Here is a 26,152-nt window from a genome sequence, read left to right as displayed (position 1 = left end):
AATAACCAGAAAACAATGAATAAGATGGCATCAGTGAGTCCTTACCTGTCAATAATTACTCTAAATGGGAATGATTTAAATTCTCCAGTCTTTCGGCATAGAGTGACTGGAAGGTTAAAAAACAAGACCCAGCTACATGCTGCAGGAGACTCACTTCAGCTGTAAGGACACTCATAGGCTGTGAGTGGATGGACAAAGTGGAAATCAAAAGAGAACAGGAGTAGCTAAACTTATATCAGATAAAATGGACTTTACGTCAGAAACTGTATAACAGACAGAGATGGTCATTCTATAATGACAAAGGAGCAGATTCATCGAGATGATAGAACAATTGTAAATATATAGGTACTCAAAATGACAGCACCCATATATGTAGAGCAAATACTAACAGAGCTGAAGGGAGAAGCAGACAATGATACAATAACATTAGGGACTTCAGTACCCCATTTTCAACAGTGGATAGATCATCCAGACAGTGGATGGATGCACTTACATGTCAACAAGGGCACAGTGGACAATATCCTAGACCAGATGGACCTAACAGACGTATACAGACCCTCCACTGAGCAGCAGCAGGACATACACTCTTCCCAGGTGCACATGGAAGGCTCTCCAAATAGATCACATGTTAGGTCACACAGCAAGTCTCAGCAAGTGTAAGAGACTGAAACCACACCACCTGCAACCACACAGTGTGAAACGAGACATGATTCTAGGAGGAAAACAGGAAAATTCACAAATATGTGGGCTAAACAACATAGTCCTGAACAAACCAATTGGTCAAAAAATAAATCAAAAGAGAAATAAAAAATATCTTGCAAAAACAAAAAAGAAAACACCACATTGTAAAACTTAGGGGATGTGGCAAAAGCAATTCCAAGGGGGTCTATGGCGATAAATGTCTACCTTAGGGAGAAAGAAAGACCAGAAATAAACAACCTCACTTTATTCCTCAAAGAGCTGGAAAAGGAAGAACAAACAAAGCCCAAAGTTATCAGAGGAAAGAGATCAACCTCAGAGCAGAAATAAACAAGATAAAGACCAGAAAAACAGTAAGAAAGATAAACAAAAGTAAGAGCTACCTATTTGAAAAGATAAACAGAATTGACACCTTTAGATAGACTAAGAAAAAAGGAGAGAAGATTCAAATAAATAAAATCAGAAATGAAAAGAGGAGACATTACAACTGAACTCAGAAATACAAAAGATCTAGGAGACTTTGGGCAATTATATTCATGCAACTGATCTTTTTATTTTTTTTCTTTAATTTTTGGCTGCACCCACGGTATGCATAAGTTCCTGGGCCAGGGATTGAACCTGTGCCACAGCAGTGACCCCAGCCACAGCGGCGACATGCTGGACCCCTGACTGCTAGGCCACTGGGGAATTCCAGCAACTGATCTATTTTTACAGATCCTGCAAAGCAGATTCTCATGGAATTGTTCCATCTGCACACTCACTCATTCCCTTGAGTCCGCATGGGTGCTGGCTGCTCCCCTACCTGGCTCCTCAGGGTCCAGAGCTACGGTGAGGGCACGTGTGAAACTGCACCCTCCCGCCAGGCGCCCTGATTCTCTGACCTTGGGGAAGCCAGGACCCACCTGGCCTGCTGTGAGGAGGGCGAGGCTGGGAGGCCATTGATGCGGGACTGAACCCGCCTGCTCAGCCCCGAGGCCACGTCTAACCATTCACTTCCAGTGGACAGAGATCCACACTGCTTCTGGTCTAAACTGCCTGGGATGACAGACTGTGCCATGTTGGCGCAGAGCTGAGCTACCTGGACATTTGATGAAACCTGGGGCATGGCAGAGGGGTCTGTTATAACGAGATCTTCCTGTATCTCATTTAAGGGAATTCGCGGCAGCCGTTCCAAGGGCTATTCTCAGGACGCATTGGGTACAATGTACTCAGCTCTGCAGCGAGAAGGAGAAAACGCGGATTCACACCTTCCAGCTCCAGTCACGACGGTAATTACCCAACAGGCTGGTGGTCAGCTTGGGCTCACGATGTGGCTGTCACTCAACAGCCAGCGCTTGCGTATCAGCAAAGCTTCGGCACGTCCGTGATTGAGGTTTTTATAAGCGGCATAAATGGCCATATGGAATTTACCTTAAGAGAAGCTCTGTTTCCACAGTTCATATTTCGGAATTGTGCCTTATTTACATAAGAAATTACATTTGGCTCTGATACGCATATCACATTGACGAAATGCTATTTTGAACAGGGTGGCAACGTTGGCAGCAGCAGACATGGATCAGGCGGCACCCCGTCTGACCTGGTGTCCTCGTGAGCTGCCCCTTTCGGTGACACTGGTTCAGACCCGAACTTGTGCCTGAGTGGCCACAGGAACACTTTCATTAAGATGTTTGATAAAATGCCCACCGTTCCAACGTCCTGTCGCTCAGCAGGTTAAGGCTCTGGCATTATCACTGCAGTGGCTCGGGTTTGATCCCTGGCCTGGGAACTTCCACATGCCGCCGGCATGGCCAAAAAATTCAAACATAAGTAAATATTTTCAATTCGTAATGTATGTGCTTTTTGTTTAACGGTGCAGAGGCCACTCACCCGCGGGGCAGAAAACGGCTCCTCGAGGATGTCCCCACGGTGGAATGTTGCCGTCATTTTGGGTTTTTCTTCTTGGCGTCCTGATGAAGCCTCCAGGGAACTTTTTAGTGCAGGAGGTTAGGTGGCTCCGGCCTTGCGCCTGGTCCTCACCCTTGGTGGGTGGGGTGGGGTGCGGTCTCTGGAGGCCGGGGCCAGGCTGCCGCGTGGAGGGGCTCTGAGATGCCTGGGAGGCGCCCCCGCTGCTTCAGTCTCTCAGGGCGTGGCTTTACCGTCCATCGTTGGCAACGACTTCTTCCAATTTAGACAGTATGTACGGTCACAGGTATGTATATACCGTATATACGTAAACACATGTATGTCTTATATATCTTGGGGGTCCAGGGTGGTCAGGGGTTAGCTTAAAATAGTGACAAAGGCGCAAACACACATCCCCAGGGGGCCTCCTCCATGGGCATCTCTGTTCCTTTTAACTCATTTCTAACCCGCCTTTATAATTTCAGATCCCACGAGGCGGGGTGAGGCGAGACGCGCCGCCTGGGCTCTGGGGGCTCTGGGGGCTCTGGGGGCTGGGCAGGAGCAGACGCGGTCAGGACCTGGACACTGTGGGCCCAGCAGCCTCCACCCTCCCTCCCCAGCCTCCGCCCTCTTCCGTCCTGAGGGCGAACAGGGAAGCGTTTCTGTCTTTCCTGTTTGCAGGAGGTCCTGGGGAAAAGCATTACAAATGGGCTGGAAGTTTCTTCCCAGTTAGATGAGAACTAGCGATGGCGTGACCGAGACGGGTTTCCTCACCGAAACTTCTCTGGGATCTAACGTGATCCCGGAGGTGGGCTTCCAGCCTCGGGGGGTGGAGCTCTCCCTTTCTTTGCTTATTTCGCGCTGGCCCCGGGCCGGCCCCTTCCTCCCAGGCCCCGTGGGTCCCTTCCTCGCCTTCGCTCCTGTTTGCACTGGCCTCGCGGCTGATGACTCTCAGGGCTGGGTTGTCAAAGGAAAGACCAGGTGATGGCAGAGAGGTCGGGGCCAAGGTCGGGGCCGAGGTCGGGGCCGACGGCGTTGCCCACGTTGGCGACGCTGCAAACGCAAACCTTCTGAAGTCGAAGGCGCGGCCGTGATTGAGGTGAGCAGGAGGGAGAAGGGCTGGCTGAGAAAGAGCCCTGGCCTTTCGGTGACCCCCACAGAGGTTTGCAGACACACGCTCCCACTTTTGGTTAAAAAACAGAGAGAGAGAGAGAAGAAATAATTCAGCACCGGGACTTCCAACAGCGCAAAGATAAATTCCGGGGACAGACAGCTACGGCCCTTCAACAAGCAGAATTTCTTGGGAACCTTTCCCCACTCAGCTTTGGATTAAGTTTTCCAGAAACCAGATTCACAAATGCTTTCCTGACGGAGGGAGCGCCTTTCTGTCGCAAAACGTGAGCCTTTATTGAAGGACAGGCCTAACAGGGCCTTTTGTCACGTCCTAAAATTAAAAATAACCCCAGCCCTGCCCCCCAACCCCAGTGCCGTTGGGGCTTCAGGGGCTCCTCTCTGGCAGAGACCCCGGAGTCGGCGTCCCAGGAGAGTGCGGCTCTTCTGCGTGTCATTGGATCGGCTGAGTTACGCTTCTCTGTCCTGAGCGCCCACCCTCAGTGCTGTTTGGATCTCAAAACGCCGGAATTCGGAGTTCCCACTGTGGCTAAGTGGGTTAAGAACTAGGATCCATGAGGACACGTGTTCAATCCCTGGCCTCGCTCAGTGGGTCAAGGAGCCGGCGTTGCCGTGAGCAGTGGTGTAGGCTGCAGACGCAGCTCCGACTTGACCCCTAGCCTGGGGACCCCTATGCCACAGGTGCAGCAGTAAAAAGAAAAACCAAAACCAAAAAAAAAAAAAACAAACCCACCCCAAAACACCAGTTTGATGGAACGCGCCTCCCTCTCCGAGTGAGCCTGGGAACGACCGTGTCTGGTTTTCGCCGCCTTCCACGGACCAACCTCTCTCTTCCATTCACGGGCCTCCCACCAGGGGCCGGCTCTCCAGGGGGTGGGACTGGCACGGAGGGGGCTGTGTGCAGGCTTGCGGGTGTCGCTCGGCCGCCCCACCCCCGCCTCAACCGGAACATCCATCCCCGGCACGAATCTCCACGTCACAGCTTCCGTGGAGATGGCCCCGCTGCCGGTGTCCCAACCCGGCCCCCCTGCAAGACGGGTTACAAGGGCCAGAGGGGGCGGTGAGGACCCGTTCTCAGAGTTGTAGCTTTGTGTTCTGACCAGTCTGTGGCTTGCCTTTCTGTCACCTGACGCGGAACTCCCGCACGTCTGTAGTGATGGTGAGAGTGTGTGTGTGTGTGTGGGGGGGCGGTGTTTGCTGAAAACCCTTAAAGGCACATGTGCCAGCTTCCTCCCTGTTGGCCGAGGGGCAACAGGCCTGGAAGGAGAGGCCGGGGAGGAGACGGTTTGGCCCCGGGGGCCTTGAGAGCCACACCAGAGCCCAGTCCAGGCCTGAGCCGGAGTCTCCGCTGGGGGGCCTCCGCCCTCCAGGCAAACACGGCTTGAGGCTGAAGCAGAGCCCCCCACGCGGGAGGCTTGGGGGGCCGGGGGGTGGCGGGGGGTCCCAGCATTCAAGGACGTATCTGTCAAATCAGAAGTGGAGGGCGAGGTTAACAGAACAGACATGTTAGGGCCACACTCAACACTGAGGAAATTAATTCAGAAAGTCGCTAAACAAACCGCACAGTAACCACAGCCACTAGCAGCAACACCCCTCAAGGGGGGGCAGCATCTTGTTTCCAGAGCGACGTCCACGCTCCCCCAGGGGTCCTGGGTGGTGGCCCCCAGGAGCCTGGGAAGAGGAGCTGCTTTAAAAAAAGCAGGGGACGTGTCCAGCAGCCAAGCCAGTTTCGCCAGCTCCCGAGCCCCCAGGACACACCGGTGACATCGATGGCCCCGCCACTATCCGGTGTGACAAGCGGCACCACCTCACACCCCAGATCAGCCGTTTCTCCGAGAAGCCCTGCTTCTTCCAGTGGGAGAGGAATCTCAAGGCTGTCTCAGGGCTCAAAGGATGCGCACAGCCCCGGATGGGCCGGGGCCTCAGGGTCCCGAGCGTCCTTCGTTCCTTCTGGACAGCAGGGGCTCCTTTAACCCCTCGAGCTACACCCCATATTCCTTCAGCACAGATGCTCAGGGGCACTCAGGGTGATCGGATTCAGAGGTTTCCCAAAGTCACTCATTTATCTCATCCCACGTCACAAAATCTCAGAGCCAGATTATGCGTACCTGCGTGTACCTGCGTGTGCCTGCGTGTACCTGCATGTTCTAATTCCAGAACATACACATCATTATCAATAATACGACCATGTTGATATGGGGCGAAAAGAGAGTCGACTCTTATTTTGGCCACGTGTGTTTCCCATTGCTGACCTCATTTTTAGATGGGGCGCTGCACCTGCGTGTCAGTTGATGTAGCCGCTGTACATAATAGTTTCTCGATTTTAGCCCTCATTTAGTTTGCTACAGGGAACTCAGTATGTGCTGGTTACCAGCCTTCAACTAAAATCTCTGTGGTCACGTTTGCTTAAAGCTCATTTTCTAATTACCTTCCTCAGGATGGGCTCATGGGAACTACAGGTCTGAGCTCTGGAATGTAGACAGCACTTTGTGTCTTTCTACTTTTAAGCTTTGAAAGTCAGTTTTGCTGGATATGAAACACTTGGTCTGCATTTTCCCACTTAAACACATAAAACACATTCCAGTTCTTTCTGGTATAAAGCTTTGCTGTGAAAAAGGTACGATGATACTTTTATTTCCCTCATAAAATTTCACTGTTTTATCTAGATGCTTATTAAAAGCATCTGCCTTAAATGGAAAGATACTCCATTCTCCTGGATTGAAAGAATTAATTCATTAAAATGGCATTACTACCCAAAGCTATCTACGATTCAATGCAATCCCTATCAAATTACCCATGACAGTTTTCACAGAACTAGAACAAATAATCCAGATGTTTCTATGACACCATAAAAGACCCAGAATTGGCAATCCTGAGGAACAAAACCCCAAGCAGGAGGCATATCTCCCCCAGACTTCAGACAATATTACAAAGCTACATCAAGACAGTGTGGTACTGGTACCAACATAGACAGACAGACAAATGGAACAGAATAGAGAACCAGAAATAAACCCAGACACCTATGGTCAATTAAGTTTCAACAAAGGAGGCAAGAACCTAAAATGGGAAAAAGACAGTCTCTTCAGCAAGTGGTGCTGGGAAATCTGGACAGCTGTATGAAAATCAATGAAACTAGAACACACCCTCACACCATGCACAAATATAAACTCAAAATGGCTTAAAGACTTAAACATAAGACAAGACACCATCAAATTCCCGGAAGAGAACACAGGCAAAACATTCTCTGACATCAAACTTACAAATGTTTTCTCAGGTCAGTCTCCCAAGGCAATAGAAATAAAAACAAAAATAAACCAATGGGAACTAATTAAACTTAAAAGCTTTGGTACAGCAAAGGAAACCATAAAAAAAGACAACTTACAGAATGAGAGAAAATAGTTGCTCATGATGCAACCGAGAAGAGCTTGATCTCCAAAACATACAAACAACTTGTACAACTCAACAGAAAAAAAAAAAAAAAAGAAAACAGCAACCCACTTGAAAAACGGGCAGAAGACCTAAGTAGACATCTCTCCAAAGAAGACATAGACGGCCAACGGGCTCATGAAAAAAATGCTCCAAGATCACTAATTATTAGAGGAAAGCAAATCAAAACTACAATGAGGTACCACCTCACACTGGTCAGAATGGCCATCATTAATAAGTCCATAAATAACAAATGCTGGAGAGGGTGTGGAGAAAAGGGAACCCTCCTACACTGATGGTGGGAATGTAAATTGGTACAGACACTATGGAAAATGGTATGGAGGCACCTCAGAAAACTAAATATAGAACTCCTGTGTGACCCAGCAACCCCACTCCTGGGCATCTATCTGGACAAAGAAAGACATGGAAACAACCTAAATGTCCATCGACAGATGAACGGATTAAGAAGATGTGGTACTGGAGTTCCCGTTGTGGTGCAGCAGAAACGAATCCAACTAGCAACCATGAGTTTGTGGGTTTGATCCCTGGCCTCACTCAGTGGGTTAAGGATCCGGCGTTGCCGTGAGAGGTGGTGTAGGTCACAGACTCGGCTTGGATCCCATGTTGCTGTGGCTGTGGCGTAGGCCGGTGGCTACAGCTCTGATTCGACCCCTAGCCTGGGAACCTCCATATGCCATGGAAGCAGCCCTAAAAAGGACAAAAAGACAAAAAAAAAAAAAAAAAGAAGAAGGTGTGGTACACATGCTCCATGAAATACTACTCAGCCATGAAAAGAACAACATAATGCCACTTGCAACAGCATGGATGGAGCTAGAGATTCTCCCAGTAAGTGAAGTAAGTCAGAAAGAGAAAGACAAACACCATATGATATCACATATCTGGAATCTAAACTATGGCACAAATGAACCCTTCCACAGAACAGAAACAAACTCCTTGGATGTAGAGAACAGACTTGTGGTTGCCAAGGGGGAGGGGGAAGGAGTTGGGTGGATGTGGAGTTTGGGGTCGGTAGATGCAAACTATTCCATCGAGGATGAATAAGCCATGAGGTCCTGCTGTACAGCACAGGGAACTCCATCCAGTCTCTTGTGATGGAACATGATGGAGGATAATGTGAGAAAAAGAATATACATATATTTTTTGTATATATGTCACTTTGCTATACAGCAGAAATTGATAGAACATTGTAAATCAACTCTAGTAAAAAATTTAAAAATGAAACAAAAAGTTTGAAAGCATCTCTCTTGTTAGCTGTTCTGGCCTGTGTTCTCAGATATGTAGTGTGCGTCCAGTATATAGTTGAAATATACCTTCTTTTTTTTTTTTTTTTTTTTTTTTTTTTTGGTCTTTTTGCCTTTTTCTAGGGCCGCTTCCATGGCATATGGAGGTTCCCAGGCTAGGGGTCGAATTGGAGCTGTAGCCTCCGGCCTACGCCAGAGCCACAGCAACACGGGATCCGAGCCACGTCTACGACCTACACCACAGCTCACGGCAAAGCCAGATCCTTAACCCACTGAGCGAGGCCAGGGACGGAACCTGCAACCTCATGGTTCCCATTCGGATTCGTTAACCACTGCGCCATGAGGGGAACTCTGAAATATACCTTTTTAATAAGGAAGGTTGTCTTGAAATACAGTTTTTAATATGACTTCATTCCCTGCTTTGATTTTCTTCTGTGGGCCTTATATTCACGGGTGGGCTTGTCTTCGCCTGTCATAATATTCCTCGTGTTCTTCCTTGAAGCCCTTTTCTTTTTCCCTTCAGTCCATTTTTAATTAAAAAAACCTCTTCCTTTCTCTTTTCTATTTTTCTTAAGATATTAGCTCTTGTGTTCCGTCTATTCATGTTTCTTCCGGTTGAGTTTTCATTTTTCAAATGACTTTTATAGTTCTGGCTTTTCCCCCTCAATTCCGTTGTTCATTTCTAAATTTTTTGAATCATATTTCTGCTTTTCTTTCACATTTTATATCATCGTTGAACCTCATTGTGAAACAGCACATGGCGATAGTTTCAATCTACTATTGGAGCCTGAGTTTCTGGCAGGCTTTACTGTCCGTATAGATATTCATCAGTGCCTTATCTATATTTTTATAATAACTTTTAGTGGCAATTTGATATGTCTCATTTAAAAACTTAATTTTTTACTGTGGTTAAAAACTCATAACATTCACCATCATAACCATTCTTAAGCATGTGTCCCAGCTGTGCTAAGTTCAGGTGCATCACTGCAATCTCTGGATTAATCTCTAGAACTTTTTCATTTTGCAAAACTGGGCTCTATGCTCCTTAAACACTAACTCCTCACGGCCCCTGCTGCACCCTTTCTACTTTCTGTCTCTATGAATTTCTTGGCTCCAGGGATCTTGTTTAAGTGGAATCACAAAGTGTCTGTTCTGTGTCTGGCTTATTTACTTAGCATAATATTTCAAGTTTTATCCACATGGTAGTCTGGGTCAGAATCCCCTTCCTGTTTTTTGTTTTGTTTTGTTTTTAGGGTGGCAGGTGCAGCAGATGGACGTTCCCAGGCTAGGGGTCAAATTGGAGCTGAAGCTACCAGTCTACACCACAGCCACAGCCACTTGGGATCTGAGCTGCATATGCGACCTTCCCCACAGCTCACAGCAACGCAGGATCCTTAACCTACCGAGCGGGGCCAGGGATCGAACCCGCATCCTCATGGATACTGGTCGGGTCTGTTACCGCTGGGCCGCGAGAGGAAGTCCTCCTCCTCCTGTTTAAGACTGGGTGATGCTCCTTTGAATGGAGGGACCGTAGTTTATCCATCCACCCAGCTGTGGATGGCTGTGTCTCATTTCTGTGGGAAATCAGTTCCCCTGAGTCCTGAGAAGGAGGCACACTTCAAGGGAGCTTGCTGAGCCCCCAGAGCTCTGTCTCTGGTTGTTTCCTTGTGGTGCTGGGAGTTTGGTGGCCGCATCCTGGATCTTCCTGGCACTTTCCTGCCCCTCTCTCCTGTCTTCTCAGAGCTCCCCCACCCCCATCCTTAGAGACCAGCTCCTCCTGGTTGCAGCACCTGCTCTCTGGCTGGTGCAAGTGGAGGGCAGGTGCCAGCTGTTCTGGGGTTTCCTGGCTCAGGTGCATCCCACGTTCCCTCAGCTCCCCCTCCTGCAGATGCCCGTACCTGCAGGTCTTGTGGCTGTTGGTGTGTTGCCTCCACTCACCTGTGTCTTTCCGAGCCCTGGAGGGTTCCTCACGTTTCTGTAAAAAACAGTTTCCGTGGGGTTTTGGTTTTGTCATCTAGTTGATGTAACTCTTTTTATGTGAACATTTGAAGAGGTTAAAAATTTATGCCGCCACCCCCTCAGTCTTTCCAAAATATTCTGGGTGCCTCACCTTTGTTGACATAAAGACTGATCAACAGTTCAAGCCGCCACAGCCCGGTGTGTTTTGTCGTGCCCTTCATCACGGTCCTCCTAGTGCTTTTACCCTCGAAGGAGGTGCCGCTCCCGAAGGAGCGTTTCATTAGCGGATGCAAAAGGGTAATTTCCTCATCCTGTCGTCCTCCTCACAAGTAAATTGGGTTGTTCGGTGCGGGAGGCCGTCCCGCATCAGCTGGAGCTGTCAGTCGTGGAAACACGGGACTGGTCAGAGAGGCAGCCTAAACACGTGTTTCCTCCCTCTCACTTTTCTGTCTGAAGAGTCATACTTGGCACCTTAGCAACGGGCAATGGTGTCCAAAGCGTGTCGCTCTATTTCTCTTCCTCTTTCCTCACTGAGTGTCGTTATTAACTCTTGGCTTTTCGTGTGGTTTTGTGTAACAGTCCACACTAATGTCCTGTCTTTGTCTATTCCTGCAACCCCTCAGCACTGCCATCTTTCATCTCATCTCATCTCCATCTTGCATGTGCCCCCCCCACCATTCCCCACCCAGTTCTGGACCCTGGGAAGCTCACAGGCATGGACAGCCTCCCTGGGCTCCCGTGTGCTCTGGGCTCCCATTGGGTTTGGCCCATGGAAGTTGCTTGTAGATGCAGAGACAGGGAAGGAATGAACCTGAACACCGAAGCCCCAGATGGCTCCTAGCTGGGGGTCTTAGTCTGGCTGCTTCCCTCTATGGGAACTTCTGATTCTGCCAAGTGCCTTCCCACTACCCCTTTTTGGGGTTCTCTGTGGCCGGGATGGCTCCCCTCTTCAGTGATCCAGAGATGCCCTAAACTCTTCGAACCTTCATCATACCGCCCACACCGACCTGGCTCGAATATTCCTTCTGCTTCTCTCTGCTCGATACCAGGTGAGGTGACACGATGTCTGGAACGAGCCTTGAAATGTGCCAGCCTGTGCCCCTGTACACACGCAGCGACCCACGCTGACGCGCTGGGGATAAGGGATGCAGGAAACAGGCGTGGAGAATGGCTGTTGACTTGCATGACATGCGCATGAAAGTTTGTTATATTCTCCATAATATTACTAATAAAAGTCATGAGTTATTTATTATTCACAAAGGTCATTAGCACTTTAGGCCCTTCGAAAGCCCAGACGGTTTAAAGGAAAGCTCCTTCAAAACTTAAAGAAAAATAAGGTCCCGTGCTCTTTATATTATTTCAGAGCATAAAGAACATTTATTCTGTATTAATTGCATAAAGTCAGCATCACGCTGTACCCAGACCTGACACATATCCTCTTGAAAAAACCCACTAGACTCCGCTACTACTTAGGAGTATTTTATGCCATTAAATACTCGTGAGGAGTATTGTAGGTTGAATTGTATCCCCACAAAAGTTACACTGACATCCTAAACCCCAACCTCAGACCGTGACATTATTTGGAATCAGAGTCATGGCAGATGTGACTAGTTCAGATGAGGTCAGACTGAAGGAGGGCGGGCCCTTGGCCCAAGGACGGGTGTCCTTCTAAGAAGAACACACATGTACTTGCGGGCACACACACACACACACACACGCACACACATGGGCATGCGCACACATGTGCACACACTTGCACTCCCCCGGCGGAATGCCACATGCCGACACAGACAGAGAAGGAAGAAAAGGCGTGAAGACAGAGGAGGAGGCTGGAGGGATGTCGGGGCCCGACTCCGGAAAGGCAGGAAGTCTTCCAGGAAACCTTCCCAGAGGCTGTGGGGGATGCCGGCACTGCCACCACCTTCCCGCCTCCAGAACTCAGCGTATAAATTCCCACGGTTTTCAGGCTCTCAGTTTTTGCCACGTCGTTATAGCATCTCTAGGAAAATATTACACACATCAAACCCAAATTTTTATAAGATTAATATGATGGGCACACATGTGGCTTATATTAGGAATTAAAGTATGGTTTAATATCAGAAAGTATATTAACATAATTTATCACATTAATTGTTCTGCAAATGCTTCTCAAATCACCCTGAAGCAAGGGATGTGATTAAAGCTATGGGTCCTTTCCCTGGAAAAATGCCCACGTGCGTCTACTGTGTAAAAACATGCTATGCTTGTCCACTAAAAGCCTAAAAGAGTCATCTGAAAAATTATGGGAATAAATACAAAAAGGAGGACTGGCCAATAAAGAAAAGCACCAACGCCACGACTGTGGTAAGTGCCCAGCCTTAGAAACAGAAAATGCAGTGGACAGAGTGGCTTCGTAGGGTCAACCCAGCATGAGGTTCTGCAAGCAAATTTCAGCAGGACACAACCCCACAGGATGCAATCCATCACGTTTCACCAGAAGATGTGATAAAAGACAAATAAACAGAAGGACTGTTAATTCGATACCATGAAGAAGCCGTTTCTCTCCCGATTAATCTAAAAGGGCCTTCCCCGTCCAATCCCAGAGGAGCTATGGGCTGTCCAGATGAGTGAATGAACAGAGCGCAATGATCTGGGGAACCTGCCTTAGTAGATAGGACAGCGTTTACCAGAGTCAAAAGCAAAACGGCTGTGACTGAGGTTGGATAGAGGACAAGTCAGCGAAACAGAACCGAAGATCTCAGGGCACTGCAGGCGAGAATTTGGCATACACTCCAGGTGGCCCTTCGATTTGGTGTAGAGAGGCTGGGTTCTGTTGTAAATGGCAGTGGGACAACGGATTACCTTTGTGGGGGACCGAGGAATTTCATGTCTCCTGATTTGCTGGGTGGGAGGCTCTCGGAAGACCAGCCACAGAGCCGGTCACCCCCGGACAGTCGGATCTGGGGTCATTTCTCCGTGGAGGGGTTTTCTGAGGTTCTGTGTGCAGGGACACACACGGGTAAATAAATAAACAAACCACAGGGACATACTCAGTGAGAGTCAGGCGGGCGTAGGTAGGAGGGATGGCTATGGCCCGTCCCCGGCAAGGTGAGCTCTGACGGCGGGCCGCTGTCTCTACACAGTGTCAGCACCTGTCAACCCTCCGCTGGCCATCTTGGGGTTTTGACTCTCATATCCAGTCTGGTTTCCTGACACCTAAGTCCATTCCTGCTGCCTCCACTTGTCCCCCCCTCGGTCCTGGAAGGACAATTTTTCCTGCCTCTGGAGCCCAGGATGATGGGGGCAGCCTCGGACAGGGGCCGTGGGGGCTGTTCTCCAGGGGGGTTCACTCCCGTTACCCTGATGGCATCGTAGATGGAAAGGTGGGCTCTCAGAAAGGATGCAGTTGAGGACATAAAAGCAGGACTCCTTTCATTATTCAGAAACCTGGCTTTGCACCACCAGGACTTTTCCAAAACCTTTTAATGAATAATTCATCCTTGAATACAAAGTTTGGGGACTTTCCTGACGGCATATAATGTGTCCCTTTTTTATTATTTCTTGTAGAGGATCCGGTATCATTGAATTTCACTGTCCCGAGGGAACGATTTAGGAGACCTGCCCGGAAATCACATCTCAAGTGCAGTTTTAATATAAACCGCAAAGATGACGAGAGACTTTATTATATTAAGAGATCATTTATTCTATACATTCTCAGAGTAAAGTTTTCTGTAGAGTCTCAGTTTTATAACCATCTGCAATTTAAATGAGCTTTTATTGAATCATAACGTATTACGCCGCGGTGCACCTCGCTGCTGTTTAGAATAAGACAATGCTTTTTATTTTTTTTTAATGAGGTCTCCCCTTTCCCACTCCCTATTCCAGATTAAAGAATTCTGTGTAATTTCCATGTATATTGTAATGTTTTCTCAAAAATGCAAAACAAGTCTGTTTTTAAAACAGCAAATGCCAGCTCAAGGATCGCATGGCTTCACAACCCAATTATAAGCACTCAGCGAGCTTCGAAGGCGCAGCAAAGAAATGTGTTTCTTTGGTAGAGGAATGGCGCTTTTGGAGGGAAATTCTGTGTGCAAGAAAAGCAATTAAAGCAAAGCACCCATCCTGACCCGTCTTGCTGAAGCTAACCGAGACAGCACCGTAGAACGGGTTGGAGGGCTTCCACATCGGGTGGGGGTGGGGGGTGATCCGAGAAGGCACAGTGGCCCCTGGCTCGGAGCTGGGCCCCTGGGTTCTGCTGTGACTCCCAGAATACCCATGTCAGCCACTCTGGACCAAGATGGGTCAACACAAAAACAAGGCCCCCACGACCCCTTCTGGGCACAGAGACGTGCTCCACGACGGCACGTGCTGACCACACTCCTTGGTCCCAGCTGCCATGCAGGTGGCTGCTGCTTTACTGAGATGGGGCGTCACTCCTGCTTCCTGGCCCTGTCCCATCCAGGGCCACCTCCCTTCCTCAAACTCCCAGCGAGAGCACTCAAGGCAGGGCCAAGTCCTACCGGAGGGTCATCTTCGCAGCCCCCCGCCTCCTGGGTGCCAGTCGTGTGTGCTGCCCCTCGCTGAACTGTGAACTAAATCCACGTGTTCAGCCCTAAGGGGATTGGTCCCCGTTGGTCTTTGGCTGGAAGGCCTTGGCAGACCTGACCTGTCCCCTGGAGGAGCCCTGACCCGTCCTGCCAGCCCTGGCTCTGTGGGTCTTCCAGCTCCTTCTCTGCATCATACACCAGATTTCTGGCATCTCAGCTTTATTGGGCACCAGCTCTCATTAAGTCCAGTTAGAGTCAACAACGGAGAAATCCGTTCCCAGGTGATTAAGCAAAGCACACCGGACCCAGACTCTCTGCTAAGTGCCCATGTTTGTAGCTGGACTTTATCTGAATGTCGGCCCTTCTCTCCTAGGTCCACCATCTTCAGATCCATAACCTGATATGTTGTCCACGTTTTCTTTCCATTAGCAGCTGATAAATCCTGCAGTTCTTCTAGAGGGTGTGTCTTCTCCTGGGTTTGATGTTACGCGTAGCTTCCTGGGTCATGGAGAGAATCCGATTCTAATTACAGATCTAAAGAAAACGGAGTGCGTTGTGTCAGGAGACGTGGTGACCTTGTCCATCCAAGGGTCTCCCAGGAGGCCACCAGATGTCTGCAGGCAGTGGCTCCTGTGGGGGGGGGGGGCGGCTCCTGCTGCAGGGAGACGCAGGGCAGGTGGTCTGGGAGGAGCCCTGGGTTCTCGAAAATCTCCCCAAACATCCCTATTCCAATTTTTAGCCCCCTGCCTTCCCCAGCCATGCCCGGCTTTTCACGCGTGACATCTGCAGGGCATGGGGGTACCGCACTGCTTAGGCTGTGCCTCAACAACCCGAGGAATCAACCCCTGCGTGGAATTCCCAGCTCCAAGAGGTACGAGGTGCCTGTTCAGGCACTCACAGAATCTTCTAGTCAGTCCTTGGCTTCTGTGTCTTTTTTTTTTTTTTTTTTTTTTTTTTTTTCCTCAGGGCCGCACTTGGGGCATATGGAAGCTCCCAGGCTGGGAGTCAAATGAGAGCTAGAGCCACCGGCCTACACCACAGCCACAGCAACAGCGGATCTGAGCCATGTCTGTGACCTACACCACGACTCATGGCAACACTGGATCTTAACCCACCGAGCGAGGCCAAGAATCGAACCGCATGGTTCCTAGTCGGATTCGTTTCCCGCTGAGCCAGGACAGGCACTCCCTCGGCTCCGTCTTCAACTGAGAGATTTCTGCTTTGGGCTTGTTTTCTGTTTAGATTCCTCATCCTAATTAGAAGCTGCCCACCTGCTCAGAGGGGCGGGAACTCTGCATATGCCCATCCTAACCTCCAGCAACGTCGCAGCTTGCTGTGCCCGAGGTTGGTGCCCAAGGGCGCGCTATCCTCAGGGCAGGAAATAGCTTAGTAACTGCTTCGTCCCTGTGCTGTGACCCCCTGCACCCCACCCTCTACAGCTCACCCTGTCATGATGGCCCGGCCCAGGTTTGTATATTGAGCTGGGGCTCTTAGCTGCAGACAGAGGCCACCCAGCTGATTCTAGAGTAAAAGGATTGCTTGTGTCTTGGTTGTTCAGGGTGCTGGTGGCTCAAAGAATTTATTGGAGGGTCAGAGGACCAGGCAGGAACGGCTCACATGAAGGGCAAGGTGGCCAGGAGGGGTGTCTGATCTTCAGGGCTCCAGTCCGGTGGAAGCCCCATGGCCTCCTCACGACCCAGGCCAAGGACCAGGGCCCTCCCCACATTTGTCCTCCAAGAGCCACAGGACCCAGAGGAGCTGCCTCTGGCTCTCCAGCTCAGGGCCACCACTGCAGCATGACATGCGGCCTGGCTGAGCCGGGGGTGCCTGCAGGCCCTCATTCTGGGGACACAGCGCTTTGTTTCTAGCTCTGTGGTGCAGGAAGGTGCACCAGGAGGGGCAGTGGTGCTGCTGGAAGAGCTGTTCCACGGTTGCAGCCCCACTTTCCAGAACACTCTTCTACTGTTTCTGTTTGACAGGATGCGGTTCTATTGGTTTCAAAACAAAAAACAACCCAGGGCTTCTTTCCAGGCCAGCGGCACATCAGTGGGTGTTTGTGGGAGCAGAGGTGCCACACGCCAGCCACCAGCCATCCATCAAGGAGCCGCTCCTTGAAGCTTCATCTTGGAACTGGCTCCAAGTTCCCCAATGTAGTTCTGTCCCCACGGCTCCATTTCCCCACCTTCCTTTCCTCTGTGCTTTTGAATCACAAGATACAAAAGACTGATGAGACACTGGGAGACATTTGACGTGAAAATAAGGATGATAATGCTTCCGCTTCCACTCTGCTTAAGAAAAGAGCGTCCCTGGACGACAAATTCTATTTTCCTGTGCTTGAGCTTCTAAAAGATGTATTTAGATGAGCCCTGTTTTATGGAACTTGCTTCTAAACGAACATGCAATTGAGTTGTCATCATTAGAAACTGCTTGATCAATTCTAGCACAAAATGAGTCATTTGATTAATGATGATTTTAAAGTTTAAACTATTAAGATGGGACGTGTGAGACGACCTCGCAGGGGGCTTCAAACCTGTGGTCATCCCTTAAATGAAAGTCTGGCGACAGAGCAGCCGCGCTGTGGGGACCTGGGTTAGACCCTACCCAAATGGACGTTGAAGGCCTTCTGTCCTGTGGTGGCTCAGGCCTTGCTGCCGACTTTCTGACCCACGCTGAGCGGCATCAGGGATGCCACCGTCTGCAGTGGGGCCCGCCCTTTCCTGGCCACGCTCTCCAGGCAGCGGAGGGCCAGCTCCAGACACCTGAATTCTACCTGCAATTCAAAGTGAGATCTCCTGGGGAGGGAGCACCTTCCTTTCAGCCAGGCTGTGTCTACTGAGCACCTACTATGTGCCCACAGGTGCTTGGGGAGGTAGGGAAGGCCACCCGATGTCCGGGAAACTGGCCCGGGCACAGCTGGGGCGGGGCTGTGGGGACGAGGGAGCCTCGGCGCTGACCGCAAACGGGTGCCTCTTCCCAGTATGACCATGGCCTCGGGCCACAGCTCAGAGCGTCACATGGGGAACAGAGGGACCGAGGTGCCCCTTTCCTTCGGCGAGAAGCCTGGCCGTGCCCCTGCCCACGCACCTTTCCTGGTCCTAACTGGCAGGCTTGGCATGGGCGTGGTCCCTGCATTGGGCCTTAGGCTTCCAGGTGCCAGAGCAGCAGGCGCTGGTCACACTCAGGGAGGGAGGGAGCGAGCGTTGCCCTGCTAGGTGGGCAGCGACTGTGACTCTCTGGGGCCCGTCCTCACCCAGTCCCTGGGAAATGCCATGTCACTGGGGGTGGGGGCAACCTGTCCTCCACGGGCAGAGTCCTTCTGGTGCCCTCAACACGCGTTTCCCTTTGAATCCGATGTGGCACCTCGCTCGCTCTGTCCTGCTGGGTGGCGCCCGGCTCCCCCTCAGCGCAGACGCCACGTGGCTGTGCCAACACCAAGCTGAGCCAGAGCGGCTTCCTCACCCAAGGCCAGTTGCTGCCCCTGCAGAGGCCAAGAGGAGGACTTTCAGCCACCACCGAAGTCTTCCTGAAAGTGCAAGGCCAATCTCCAGCCGGGTGCGCGAACCAAGGACGGGCATCATCGTGGGCATTAAAAAAACCAGCAGAGACCAATTTGGATCCAGAAACGTCAGAGCTCGTTTACTGCTCACTGAGTGAACGTGTCCAGGGCCCAGGGTGGGGTCCCTCTCCTTGGGCACTTTAAAGTATTTTCAAAAACCTTCCAATTCCTAATACAATTAGAATAATAATTTTTAAATCAACACGATTGCACTAATAGCTTTTGCAGGAATTACCTACGATCTTTTTTCGTCAGCAAGAGTTCGGTGTTAGCGAAAGCATGGTGGGGGGGGTGCTGGCAGGAGCCCCGCCCTGTTGATGGTGGAGGGAGGGGCCTGGCCTGAGGGGTCACAGGGCTGGCAAAAGGTGCAGGAGGGTGGGTGCCAGGTCACGATGGGGAGGGCAGCCGGAGGTGAGCAGCCTTGCCAGGAGGTGCCCGGGGAGGGTGGTAATTGCTCGGGGTGCCCGGGCGGGCACGAGGGGGGTGCGGGGAGCCCTGGGTTTTGGGGTGCGGGGGTGGGGTGGCTTTGTTTCGCACACACGTGGGATTTGAGCCTCTGAGAGTGTTCAGGGAGGATTTCTGAAGACATCGTGACATCTGAGCTGGAACCGTGAGTGAGATTTGGGCTGGAACTACCGCTTTTTATCAGTTCGTATGTTTGGGGTAATTGGGGTTCTTGGTGAGTTCTGTTTCCTGTGATTTCTTCTCCACAGAAAAGAAAAGATTTTCTGCTGAGGACGCGTCAGACTCTTGGTTATGATTGACATTTGGCATGTTTTTAAAAAGTGTTGGATTTTATGGGAACTGTCAGCTCTTGACTCAAAAGAGACTTCTTATGCGTTGTGGCACATTCTGTGTCATTTCTCGCGGCTCCAGGACCACGTTTATGGCGGCTGATTAGTTCCAAGTGCATAATTCACTGTTTGCATTTTGAATGCGCCGTCGGCAAGTTTTCAAGTTTCCTCCTTTTATTCCCAGCTGGGAATTCCTCCCAAGACAGACACTAACAATCAAACTGAAGCAGCTTCGCTTGTGACTTTGCAGCTCGTTTTGAGATGCGTGCCCTTAATGGAGGCAAACCAGCAACATCATACTGCCGTCCAGCGGCCTCCAGTGGGCTCTGGGGCGCGTAGGGAGGGGAGACCCTGGCTGCTTGCCATGCACCCCGCCTGCCTCCGTCTGCGTCTGCCTCTCTCTCATCCACCTGCGATTACAGGTGAGCAGTGGAGGGGATCCTGTTCCTTGATGTGCCATAGCCAACACTCCACGTCACAGTGGCCCCCGGCCAGGTGGGTACCCGGTTCCCGATCTGTGCTGCCCGGGAGAGGGCGCTCTCATTTCCTAGAACCACCCGAAAGTCACAGGCCCCCGTTGTCTGATACCACGGGGAAAAGGACTGACCTGTGGCCTGTCTCTCACAAAAGAGGGTAACAAGCCGAGGCTACGTGGGTATGCAGCAGGGCAGACGAACACGAGCGCCACCAACATCTCCGAAGGGTCCGGGTACCGCGGGTGAGCCCGCGGCCAGAGCCAGTCCTCTCCCCTCCACCCGCCTCTTTGAGCCGCTCCTTGGGAAGGTGTCAGCGGCAGAGAAAGGGTGGGCGGAGGCTGAGCGGCTGGCAGCTGGGGCACAGCCTTTGTCCACAGGGATTTCCTGAGCTGACGTGTCTGGAAAGTTGGCACAGGGAGGCCTTTCGATGAGATTTCTCCTTTGCTCCTTCTCGTGGGCTCCCGAAGCTTCGCATTTGCCATAGTCTTCAGCTTTCAGCGTTGTTTCGTGGGCTCCCTTCAACCGGTCTGAGTTTCCCTCTGCTCGTTGGAGAGAAGGACAAGACCCATGTTTTTTGCTTTTTGTTTTTTGTTTTTTTTTTTTAAGTGGCGAAACCTCTGGAATCATCTGTGTTCTAGCCTTAAAAGCACACAGCGCGGCAGCCACGCGATGCCTCCAGTGTTCAGGACGGACATTCTGCCGTAGGTCCCCAGCCCCCGCTGGCCACCTTAACTGGCTCGTTCGTCCCCACATCGAGGCAAAAGGCAGGTGTCATCAGTGCTGAGAGAGATTCCGTAGCTTTTCCATCCGCTTTGGCTGCGCGTGCTTGTCTGCCCGTGAGAACCGCGGCCGACATTCCTCGCTGGGAAGTGGTCCAGTTTGAGATGGTCCCGTCGCCCACCTGCGCCTTTTGTGTGGTACACGCTCCAGCTGTGACGGATGGAAATGTGGTCTGCCTCTATCTTTGTAAGCAGCAGGTGGCAACGTGACCCCAGGAGACCCCAGTTCCCAGAATCCATGCCCAGACCCCACTTTTCCAGAATCCATGCCCAGAATCCATGCGCAGAGCAATTGATTTTGCCTTGAAGTGCATCTTATTTATTTTAGATCTGGGACTGCAAGCTCCCTAAAGATGATGCCGCATACACGGCCTCCTCCACCTCACGGGGGCAGGGGGGGCTCTGCTTCAAGTGTGCCTTTAAATAGAATGCTGCTTTAGGGGTGGGGGGGACATAATTGCTCAAAATGGTCACAAAGCAATTGCAGAAGGCAGGAGTATTTTACCATCTTCAATGCCAGGAAAAAATAACTTTGATTTGTTTGACTAACAGAAAAGCCTGTGATGGCCCCTCCTAGGTACCTGCGTTGCTACCTGTTTAAAATTTCTGTCTCTTCGCAAACATGACTCATTTGCTTTAATTACCTTATGATTCGGCTGTGCATCATTTTCAAACTCTGTTGAGGGTACGTTTAATGGTTAATCGGTAAAAGCTTGCTTGCAAGGAGTCAGTTAAGTTGTCTACAGTTTCTCTGTCTTTAAGGAAAGTAAAAAAAAAAAAGGTCCTTTCCAAGAGTGAAGCTTGACTTGGATTCACCAGAGGAAAGTGTGTCTTCAAATATGTCTAAGAATATTTTCGTTCCAGACACCAAGTACCCACCAGATCTTTGCTGGGTAAATGAGTGAATATATTTATTGGCATTTTCAATCTTATTATGACCAGGTCTTGGCATTTTTAACACAGGCACTTTGCCCAAATACCAGCCAGTTTCTCGTAGCATCACTGGAGCCTTCAGCAAGGGGGGCGGTTCCCATCTCCCAGGAGGGAAAGCTGTGACTGTTTGAATTGTCCACTCCTGCAGAATGGCCGTTGCAGCCGGGACCTCTCCCTTTCAGTGTGGCTTCCAGGATGAGCAAAGGCCTCTTAGGTTTGTTTCTCTGCGGGGGACGCAGTTTGCTTCCTGCAATCCTGGCATTCGAGAAAGGCTTTCCCCTTGACAAAGCTTCAGCGTGCGCCTTCCTTCGTCTCGAGGCCACGTGGCTGCTACCCAGGCAGTGAGCTGGTCACACGGGTGAGCGGGGACATCTGAGTGAATCCCTGGTCGGTAGAGAAAGGACTTCCCCCGACTCCCACACACTTTGCTGAAAATCACCCCAACTCCCCTTTGGACACAGGTGTCCTGGACCTTATGAGGAGATGACTTTAGGGTCCCTCTGTGGGCAGCTTGGTCAGTGGCCCTGGCAGGTGACATGAAGGGGTAGGGAGCCCACCGCTCGGGCTCTAGTCCAGCTTCTTTAGTGCAGAGTGTGGACACCAGGCAGACCTGGCAGGAGCTTCAGGAGGTGGTGGGAGTTGAGACCCCAGCCTCTCATGGGCGCTAAGGGAGCTCTGTCCCTGGAGGTGGGGAGAGGGGAGCAAGCCCACAGTACCCTGTGTTCAGAGGCCTCCCCATGTTGCAAGGGGCACATGTGGGTAGAAGGACTGGGGCAGGGGAGCAGCCAGAGGGCAGGGGCGGAGGTGGCCACAAGCCACGGTGGGTGCTCAGAACCTGGGGGGCCCACAGGACGTGCCTCCTGGCTCCCACTGCCCCAAAGGTGCTGTGGGGGAGGGGCTGCTGATGCTCACGCACCTGCAGCCAGGCTTTCCTGGGGCCCCTGCACAGGACCTCTTCTCAGGAAGCAGGCAGAGCAGGGAGGGCACCGGGGGACCAGGGACGGGCTGCTTTCTCAGTGCCCGTCTCTGCTGGCACAGGATGAAGTGATTCCTCCTTGTGGGTCAGAGGTCAGCCTGCAGCATCAGAGCGTGTGCAGCTGGGGTCTCCTGGGCAGACTTTGGGAAAGTTCAGAGAAGATGCATTTGGGCTTTTGGCAGGGACTCTGGGGGCAGCTGGGGGAGGGCGGGGCCAGGGAGGGAGTCTCTCGAAGGGGCCTTAAGTCGTGGCTTGGGGCGGGGTAAGCTCGTGAGGCAGGTGAAACTCCAAACCCGGGAGGGGCTCAGACCTGGAGCACCTGTACCAGGAGGAGTGCACTGATGTTGGCAGGACCCAGGGGTGGCGGGAGGAGGTGAGAAGGGGGCAGAGGCGCCCTGCCCGGTCCCCCGCCCACACCGAGTATGTCTTCTCATGGAGTGAGGGTGAGTCCAAGAGCCTGGGACAGCAGCCAAACTGTGAGTGGACCTGGGTCTTGACATGTGGATGGGAGGTAACGCAGGTGGGGTGGGGTCCTCCCCAGATGGAGATGCGGTGGGGGCCCCCACAGAGGAGGAGACCAGGCAGGAGAAACAGGGTCCTGGAACCTGCTCTACCCCTGTCCCAGTCAGTGGCGCCCAGCCCTGCAGGGGTTCCTGCTGGATAAGGATGGCAGGGGACAGCCCACGTGCCCAGGGGAGGCCAGGACTGGAGCGGCTCCAGCTTCTGTAGCGCAGAGTGAGGACACCAGGTGGACGCGGCGGGCAGGGCCTGCGTCTGTGTGGCAGCCTGTATTTTTGACCCAGGGTGTAGACTGTAAAAGAACCAGCTGGGAAGCGGGGAGCAGCTGAAAAATGCCACTGGCATGGCTTTTAGAAAGAAAAACAAAGTTTGACAGAATTTAACTAATTTCATTACAATAAATGAACACATTACTTTGCGTGTGTACACCCAGCCCATAGAGTGCCCACGTTAATATGCTTTTTATTAGATTATTCAAAAGACAACAGTGTTTGTCATTAGCTTCCCCATGAATCATTTGAATAATGTGTGTGGTTACTGAGTTAAAATTCAACCTTAAAGCGTGTTGTGATATATTTTTGCAATAAAAATATCAAGTTCATTTAAACAATTACTTTTTAAAACACTGTCTCTCTCCCAGTGGGTTTTCATTGATCAGATTATGAAAGGCAATTGCTGTCCTGATTGTCTCACTAAATTCCACGCAGGAAGCCGATAAAATGCTCATTGCATGGACTCCCTGAGCAGCCTCCAACCCGACGCCAGGACAGGTGGGCTGCAGAGTGTGGAGACGGCCAGCCAAGGGCAGCTAAGGCTACATTTTGAGGGATTTGAATGGGTTCATATTTCTCTACGACTTTCCGGGATATTCATGAACGTCGGGCTGAGACGATGCTGGGGCTTTTCCTGGGAAAGCCAACTCTGACCCCTGCGTGTCCTCCCTGGTCACGTGTTGAGGGCGGGGTCTGGGGAGGTTGCTCTGTCATCACTGACCCTGTCTTTATCCACACCCAGTTCTCAGCCATGGGCCACTGTGCGTTGGGGGCTCTCCCTCCCTAGTCCTCATGGCAGCGAGAGGTGGCCTGGAAGATGCCCCCCCACCCCTGTCCTCTGGGGCTTTAATGTTGGCGGGAGGGTGGGCTCACGCTCAGAGATGGAGGGGACCAGAGGGCACAAGCGGTCCGGCAGAGACACACGAGGACGTTGTGTGGCCATCCCACAGGTGGAGTTGGGGGTGCCCTCCAGCCGTTGTTGCTGTGGCCCAGAGGAGGGGGGACGGGACTGCTCCACGGGGAGCAAGAAGGGGAGCGGGAGGCGGATGCTCTCGGATGGCATGTGTCTGAGGGATGCAGGATGCCCAGGCTGGCCGCTGGGGAATGGAGGGACCACACCTGGTGGGGCAGGGCCAGGTGGGCACAGAGGAAATGCAAGGGTCTGCTGGGGGATTTTGAGTGTGAGATGCAAGTTGCTTTAAGACAAAGGACTTGTCGGGAAGGACTTTATCTTAAGGGCCTGGAGGTGGAGGAAGGAGCACAGACCGACTTCCACTGGGGGCTTGGAGCGGGGGGAGCAGAGGTCCCAGCTGGGGAGGGACAGGGCCGGGGTGAGGCCTGCAGGCTCCAAGGGGAGGGCTTCCCACCCCAGGGCGTCCGAGAGCCCGCTTCCCAGGATGGGCAGGACAGAGGTGGCCAGAGGGCTGTGGTGTGGAGAGGACCCGGACAGACTCAGAGCTGTGCCCACAAACCCTGGGTGGGGGCAGCTGAGCCCCACAGTGCTGCCCGCACCCCCCGGGGAGTAGAAGACCAGACCCCACTCATAACCAAAGTGGTGGCTGGGACACTGCTGTTTGGGCCGGGAGAGGTCGGGGGCCCGGGCCACTCCCAGGTCCAGCCAGGCCCGGGGCACTCAGAGTAAGTTCCTCTGTGCTGGCTGAGAACATTCCCCTAATGGGAAGAACCCAGCAGGGCACCCCCGGTCCAGAGACCCAGTGGTCTGAACTTCTCTGCTTGGCCTACAAGTTACCCAAGGCTTTGTTTATATGTTCTGCTGGAATCAGGTATTTTTTCATAAAGAAAACTTATACTGTGACATTTCACGGGAGAGAGGCCAACAAATATTTCCCTTTCTTGTCTGAAGCCTGTCCGTTCCCTCTGTGTCGTGGTAAAGATTAAGACTGAATTCTAGGAGTTCCCATCCTGGTGCAGTGGAAGCAAATCTGACTAGGAATGATGAGGTTGCAGGTTCAATCCCTGGCCCCTCTCAGTGGGTTAAGTATCCGGCGTTGCTATGACCTGTGGTGTAGGTTGCAGGCGTGGCTCGGATCTGGCGTTGCTGTGGCTGTGGTGTAGGCCACCAGTTGTGGCTCCGATGAGACCCTTAGCCTGGGAACCTCCTTACACCACAGAGGTGGCCATAAAAAGACAAAAAGACACCCCCCCAAAAAAAAGAGCCCAACAAAATTTTCCCTTTCTTGTCTTTTTTTTTTTATTACTCAAATGAATTTATCACATCTGTATCTCTTTCTTGTCTTGAAGCCTGTCCGTTCACTCAGTGTCTTGGCAAAGATTAAGATTGGATCATACGTGACAGTCACCTGTTTCTGCACGTGACTGTCAGATCGCATCCAGCTGCGGCACTGGCAGGAGGGCGGGGCCAAGTGGACGCTGTGCGTTGTGGACTGTTCACCCTGCGCCTCTAGATTCTGCCACTGGTTGCCTTTTGGAAACAGCAGCAACCCTGGGGGCAGCCTGTCTGAATCTTCATCCCATGAGTCAGCTTGGCCTGTAGTAACCCTCTGCGCAGAACCCTTCCTCACAGAACCACTGGGCGACTGGGGCATGTGCCCTTGGCAGGACCTCTCTGAGGTTCCAGTGCTTGCGAACGCTGGCCGAGTTCTTAGGACCCTTGGTTTCAGTCTTAAACACTTGCCCTGTCGTTTGCAGATCTGTCTCTCTGTCCTTGACATTTTGTCAGTTTTTGCTCTTTGCATTTCCTAGTTCGGCGATGGGGAATGTATGTCTCAGGATGAGACATTGCATCTGGGTGAATTAACCCTTTTGTCATTCAGGAAACAGCCTCTGCGCCTCTGTCCCCGCGGTGGGCTCTTATGCTCGCTCTGCATAAGAGCCAGCTGCCTCTCTCTCCCTTGACAGTCAGTCAATAGCCTGGTTAGCAGTAGAAGGCTAGATTCTGAAGATTTTTTTCTAAATACTAGTTCTTTTTTTTTTTTTTTTTT

This window comes from Sus scrofa, chromosome 14, assembly GCF_000003025.6.
Source record: "Sus scrofa isolate TJ Tabasco breed Duroc chromosome 14, Sscrofa11.1, whole genome shotgun sequence".
Taxonomy (NCBI): domain Eukaryota; kingdom Metazoa; phylum Chordata; class Mammalia; order Artiodactyla; family Suidae; genus Sus; species Sus scrofa.
Note: the sequence above shows the minus strand (reverse complement) of the source record.